Raw genomic sequence first — 6923 nt, forward strand, 5'->3', positions numbered from 1 at the left:
ATCTCAGAACTGGAGCTACCTCTGTACCTGTGGCTAGGTAATCTTTCCTTGATCCGGGGAAGGGCATAAAAATCTTCGGATTCTCCCATCCTTCAATTAAGGAAGAACGATAAAGTAAGAAACTTCAGGTGGACGGGCTTTAATCTTGTTTTATTTAGTACTGAATCTTCCTAGATAAGTTGTTTGCAGACAAGAGTATGTTCAGGAAGTTCTTAATGAGTGAGGAAGTTAAGGAGCTCAGCAATGAAATGTTTCCCTGGGGAAAACGGGAAAGAAAGCTGTTAGGCAGGATAAATAGAAGGACAAGGAATCTTTCAGTTTGATCTTGGGAAGGGCCAGTACACATCACTGCAAGGCAAAGTCCACATAAACCTGTGGATATTCAAGCGACGCTGCCTAGTCAAGATTTAAAAAAAAAAGTCATTCTAGCATTGAAGACTGTTTTTCTATAATTTTATTATCAATATTTAGTATTCCACTATACTAAGTAAAATGAACTTTTATAGCCTCAATTAGTCCTATGAAATCTATACATGTGTAACATTTGATATTGCTGTTAAAATGGATCTGACCCTGTTCTCCAACCCACGCAGAGGATCTTTAACAGAGGACTTTAAGTGTCCTCCTTCGGCAAACAGCGAGCTTGCTTCACTTGTCCTCTCGTCCGTGGCAAAACGCTGTTCCTGTGTCAGTTTTCAGAGGTGGTGAGCTCACTCTGGAATGAAGTCGGGAATCAAGGAGCAGAGAGGCACCCCAGATGGGTAGAACCCGGCAGGACATATTCAAGTTACACATAGAGTCGTCTCAGTCTTTAGTCACCAAGACTAAAGGCTAAACGACACAGAGCAGTTTCCAGTTGAAAACGCTCCCTAAATTACCTTTCTAGAGTCACCATTTTCTGTTATCAATCTGTTTCTCTCTCCTCACCGAATGTATAGTTACTAAAGTTGATTGTTGAGTAAAATAAAATCAGTCCTCCAAAAACTAGCCAAAGTTTTGAGATTTGATTTTCGAATATGGAAATAGGTTAAAGGTGGTGGAGGCTGTAGCAGTTGGAGACATTCCCTGGCAGGATCACTCAGCATTGGAAGTTCTATCCTGTCAGGCAGCTTACAGTCAGAGACATACCAGTACATACGACACAGACGCTCATCCAGTGCAGAAAGTGTTTGCTGAGCAACTGCTATTGTGGGGGTGAGCGTTCAGGTGCTGGTAGCTGCTCAGCAACAATGCAAGTGCCATGGCAGAGGGACGTGCGGATTGATGCAGTCCAACTGTTAGAAAGAATTAGAGACGGCCGCATAGAGTCAAAGCTCCGTCTGAGAACTGAACGCGAAAATTGCCAGGATGAAGGGGGTGTGTGCATAGGGAGAGATGGGAAAAACATTTCAGCCCTGGGACGACCAAGTGGAGATGGGAAAGGGGGAGCAAAAGTGTTCTGAGGATGTAAAGTGGTTTGGTATTGAGGAGTCTAGTTGTGTGTGCACGTGTGTGTGTGTGCTGATGTATACCATATCATAGAAGATCAGAATCAACTTAGTGCCATTTTCTTTGGTGCCATGCAAAGCGACTGAGGGCCTTGTAAGACCTGAGCAGAGGAGTCATTGAAGAGACAGGGCTGGGCGGAGCTTGCTGACCGTGGTGGGAAGGGAGACTGAATCAGTGATTGATCATTGCTGGAAAGAACAGGAAATCAGGGAGCAAAGAACGAGGGAAGGCTAGAGGGGTGGGTCTAAAATTACAGGATGGAACAGAAGGGGAATGCAGGAGAGGCCTCAGGAGAGCAAGAGGGCGGTGCCAAAGAGGCTCAGTCTACTCATTGTGGGGAACCAACAATGGTTTACAAGAAAATCTGATGTCTGTATCAGTCTGAGAGCTGCGGCAGAGATACGCTTGGCCTCTAATTTAGAACTCAGTGAGGAACTCAAGAGTGATCTAGGGGGATATTTCTGTTTGTCTCATTCTCTCCTCCCTCTCATGCTACAGCATTGTCTGTTTTGAATTAAACTTCTATATTTCTAAGTTTTGGGTTGGATCCTATAAACTTTCTCCCCCATCCCAGTAGCTGCTTTCAGTTCTGTCTTCAGACTTGTTTACTGCCCTCCCTTGGAAGGTGCTCTCTTGATACGTTTATATTTTCCTCACCTTCAACTCTCCTTCCTCAGCAATCCTTCTTACAGGGACAGAATCTTATAAGAGTATCCACTTTGGAGGCAAGTCTCTCTCTCTCTCTCTCTCTCTCTCCTCCTCTCCTCCTCTCTCTCTCTCTCTCTCTCTCCTCTCTCTCTCTCTCTCTCTCTCACTCTCCTCCTCTCTCTCGTCTGAGCTCTCTCTTCTCTCTCTCTCTCTCTCTCTCCTCGTTTTTGTCAATGAGCAGGCGCTTGGGAAAGGTTCAGGGTGGAATTCTGGCCTGTGTGAAAAAGACCTGGCATCATGGAAGGCTTCCCTCCTGCTCCCTCTAAAATGCCCTCTTGCCGCGAGGCAGTCCTTGCCTGAGGAAGAGGTTAAATCAGTGTTTTAAAATGTCTGTTTTTTTTTTTTCTCTATAACCATACGGAGCCCGTGGAAGACTTAAAGGTCACAAACATTTATTACATTGGTAATGTTCTTTTTGGAAATCCTATTTTTGGCCAATTTCAGTGTACTTGGTTGCTAAGACAATAGCCAAAGAGGACATATCCTCCATCTTGTTTAATGCCAATTATTCTGTCACTATTTTGTTTGGAGCTATTGGAATACCTTCAAATGTGACTCAGGACAGACAAGCTCAACTTTACAGAGGCTGTATATAGCCATGCGCCCAGAATCAGCTGGTTCCTATTACATTTTTAAGCAATATTAATGACTGACTTCTGTGCGGCCAAGTGGTTTGATCATGCTTTTGATTTAATTCAGCTTTGGAAAAGGAAAACAATCTCATTAATCATTTTTTTAAGATCTAGTTTGTGTATGTAGTATAGATATTTTATTTTTTTAAAGCAGACTCTGCGGAAGTTCTCTGATGTAAAAAGAAAGACTGGTTCATTGACTAAAAAAAAAAGACTTGTTATGAACTACAGTTTAAAAAGCAAAAGTCAGTGACAAGAGGATTTGTCTATTCTGATTTGCAACTGGAAACCGTATTAATTTCTGTTCACTGTATCATTTATAATATGTTATGCTTTATGAATATGTTTTGTATCTCATGTAAATTAGTTATGCTCATAATCTTCTATTTACATATAAGCCTCCGGGAGCAAGTTTCCTAATAAATGCATTGTAATAAAAAAGATCCTTTCACCAGAAGAGAGGAGGAAGTGCGTCAGCCCAAAGATATCCTAACAGCAGAGACCCAGGGCCAGAGGCCGGCTTGGGTCCTGTCCAGAAACCTCAGTGAAGTGACAGAGTCCTGAGGACAGGAAGTAATTGGTAGCAAAGCTTTCCCTTTGAGTTCAGTTTGTGTGGCATGATAAATGTGGAAGAAAAATCTTTAGCACGTATCTTAAATGCTCTGACTAGAAAAATGAAGGAAGCCGACAATAACTAACGTGTTTGCAGGAAAGCCTCCTCCATGAAGCGGAAGCGTTGCTCCAGAATCGTGATGGAAAACTTATCAGAAAAGAGCTGGGCACAGAAGTGGTGGAGTCAAAATAATCTTCTCTGGGCCTGGTAGGATTTCATTTTTTCTGAAGTACCGTCATGGCCCATTAAGTGGGAGAGGCATTTATAGAATCCTAAGATGGCCAGAGCAGAAGGGGTCATCTCCGGTCCAACCTCCTAATTCTACAAGGGACACATCTGGGCACATCTGAACAAGCTAACTGTGCTGTGTGGCTTCTGGTGCAGGGCAGGACAGGGGTCAGTGGGGATGGTGAACCTTGCGTGGCCTCATGGGAAAGCACGGGGCATAAAAAGGGCCGAGGTGGCAAGAGTTGCCCAAAAGAGGTGCAGATGACATAAAAACCACAACAGGCCAGTTAGCTGAGACAATCTGGACAGGCAGTGAGTCCCAAGAGAGAAATATTTACATCTTCACTCTGGGGACAAATATTCTGTCCTTAAGAAAAATGGAACCCTAAGAAAAGCCTCACAGGACTCCAGTCCTGGAAAAACTGGAATGCTCTCTAGTGGAAACCAGGTCATCAACTCAACACCAAGTGAGAACAAATGTTTGAGGTAGATATTGCCCAGCCCAGTCAGAGCCGATCCGATGAAGACAACAGAAACATCGGATACCCGCACTCCTCTGAAGGGAAGGATTTTTCTGAGCAACTTCAGTCTGTGAAAAGTTAACTGGTTTTTCTTTTTTTAATCTGTGAGAAGAAAAGGGGCTTCATGTCCTATGGAAACACATTAAGTCATTTCTAATATGCTAGACTGCCTTCTGTAAAACATTTCTGTGCATTATCGTATAAGAGATGTCTTAGTCTACTTGAGGTGCTATCATAAACATTCTATAGAAAAAACCTTATAATCAATTTATGGTTCAAAGTTACAGAGGCTTGGAATCCCCAGACCAAGTGACTGGCAGATTAAGTGTTCGACAAATATGAAGGCAGACATATTTTTTTATAACCTCTTATGAGATGGGTTTAGTGTGATCTCTGGGCTCCCTTTTATGTGGGCATGACTTCTTTATAGTGAAATTACCTCCTGTATTAATTACTTTTCTCATTCCTGTGATAAAAGCAGGGTAAGGAAGGACGGGTTTCTGTTGGCTCACAGTTTGAGCATACCGTCCATCGCTAGGAGAAATTCACGGAATCTGGAACTCAAGTTAGCCCACCACACTGTATTTGCAGTCAGGAAGTGGGGTGGTGGCCTCTGATGCTCTACTTGCTAAGTCTTTTTATTCAGTCTGGGACCCTCAACCTAAGGAATGGTGTCACCTTCCTATTTTAGTAAACCTAGTCAGAGATTCCCTCATAGAGTTCTCAAGAGATTTGTCTCATAGGCGGTTCTAGAGCTTGTCAAGTTGGTAGGCAATACTAGTCACCCCATCCCCCACAGGCCCTACCTTCAAATAGAATCACACAGCATCATTGTTATTTGGGGGAATACAGAAGTATTTTGTCTATAGCAATAGCTGAGCCAAATCTAGGGATTTCCTAACAATTCTTAAACATCACTTACATTATCAGCAGAGGGATAGAGAAAGGAATGGAGAAGTGTGCTCTCTTTCCCCATTAGTGATATTTGTGTTCTTAGGAGTTCTTACACATTGCAATGCATGCATCTCATCAGAGATCTTCAAATTATGGATCTTGACTTTATTTGTAGGAAGAAGCGAAAAATGAAGAACAATGAAAATATGATTGGAATATAACATGGATTTTCAAATAAGTGGGATAATTTGGGAGTTATTTGGGAACTTATATTAATTCAGCATGCAAGGAAACCTTTAATAGCATCTTTAAAATGATGGTTAATGTGATGTGATGAATTATAGATGAGTTTGATCAAATTATTGTGCCTATATGCTTGACTGAAGACCAGTGTAGACGTATATATGTGTATAAATGTGTGTGTGTGTGTGTGTGTGTGTGTGTGTGTGTGACAGAAACTTTGAAGCTGAAGCAGGAGGAGCTACATATATAGCATGTTGAGCCTTGTCCCAAAAGAGCTATCTGAGTAGCGTTGTTGGGAACCCCTGCTTAACTTTCCATCCTTCTGCCTTGTGGAATTTGTAATCAAGATGGCAAAGCCTAAATTTCCAGGTTGCTATCTATCCTACAAATTTCAGACTTGCTAAATATACAATCACAGCCACAAGAGATAATTCCTTAAAATGAATTTCTGCCCCATCCATCCATCCGCCCGCCCACCCGCCTGCCTGTCTGTCCGTCCTTCTGTCTGTCTATCTATCATCTACTATCATTAATTTATTCTTTCAGTTCTGGAGAACCCTACATATACCCTATTTTCCCACCAAGCACCAATCCAATGTGGAAGTATCTTTTTTATTTTAACTAGCTTGGTCTAGGGAGACCAGAAGTATTTGGATTTCTTTTGTGAGTGTTATTGGGGAGACGCATCCCAGCTCATTGTACTTCTGATGCCAGTGCTTGATTAGTTTTGCTTACACTTGATTCACAGTGAAGCTTTCCCCTGCTGAATTCCTGCCACTTTTCTTTTCAGAAGCTCTTCAAGTCAAGTTTTAGTGAGAATGTGTATAAAGTAAGGGGCCATGGCAACCAGCAGAGTCCAAACATTGAAGAGCACTCGGGTGAGCAGTAGATCACGAGTAAGTATCATCAAGCCCATTCATTGTTTTCTTTTTTTAAAAAAAAGTCAAGCAACTGATTTTTCATAAACTATAAAACATTTAATTAAGCTTGAGACTTAAAAATCTTTTCCACTTATATTTTTATGATTTCTTAAGAGCTGTGTGCAACCTAAAAAGATCTCTATTTATCCTATAAATTTTGGAAATAAGGTACAGAAAAAAAAAGATTTCCAGCACTGGTTTCTGTAAGCTAGCCGTTTTTAAAAAGCATGTCAAGCTGTGTCATGCCTACTCAGAAATGTCCAAGGGCTTCTGAGCTCCCTCCGTGAGCCCTCTCCAGTCACAGGAGGATCTGCTTGATCTGTGCTTCCTCCCGTGGCACCTGATTACCACTGTAGCCCCATCCTCAGCTGCTATTCTCCTAGCATGTGTGTGTGTGTGTGTGTGTGTGTGTGTGCGTGTGCGTGCATGTGTGTGTGTGTGTGTAAGAGAGAAAACTGGGACTTTTGAAGAATCTGTCTGTGTAATTACGGGGGCTGACAAGTCTGCGAGCTGCAGGGCAGGCTGCTAGGCTCAAGGTCAGAGAAGAGCAGGTATATTTCAACCTAACAGTTGACAATGTTTATGCCCACCTGGTTCCTAACTCTGTACCAGATCAATTCCTGTGAATTCTGCAGGATAGGCTACCAAGCTAGAGACCAAGGAAGAGTTGACTTTC

This window comes from Arvicola amphibius, chromosome 9, assembly GCF_903992535.2.
Source record: "Arvicola amphibius chromosome 9, mArvAmp1.2, whole genome shotgun sequence".
NCBI lineage: Eukaryota > Metazoa > Chordata > Mammalia > Rodentia > Cricetidae > Arvicola > Arvicola amphibius.